Below are 289 nucleotides of genomic sequence, written 5' to 3'. Positions count from 1 at the left end.
CTGAACACGGGTGACAAAGAGATGATTATGGGATGGAATTGATCAGCCTTGGACAGGGAATATTCCTTAAAATCTTTAGTCAGTTGTACAATCCCCTTTCCTTTTTTATCTACAACTGTTTGAACCTGATGAAACCTCTTAGCCCTTTGTTGTCTAATTTGCAATTTAATTTGGGGTATTGGTTCCAGTTCCCAATACTTATCTATTAATTAACTTTGTGCCAGAATTACACTAAATTCCTGTGCTATTTATTTGGACAAAATTAAACAAATAGGTTGACCCTTCTTCA

This window comes from Lipotes vexillifer, unplaced genomic scaffold, assembly GCF_000442215.2.
Source record: "Lipotes vexillifer unplaced genomic scaffold, Lipotes_vexillifer_v1.1 scaffold611, whole genome shotgun sequence".
Lineage (NCBI taxonomy): Eukaryota > Metazoa > Chordata > Mammalia > Artiodactyla > Lipotidae > Lipotes > Lipotes vexillifer.
The sequence above is the reverse complement of the archived record's forward strand: the minus strand, read 5'-3'. Positions refer to the sequence as shown.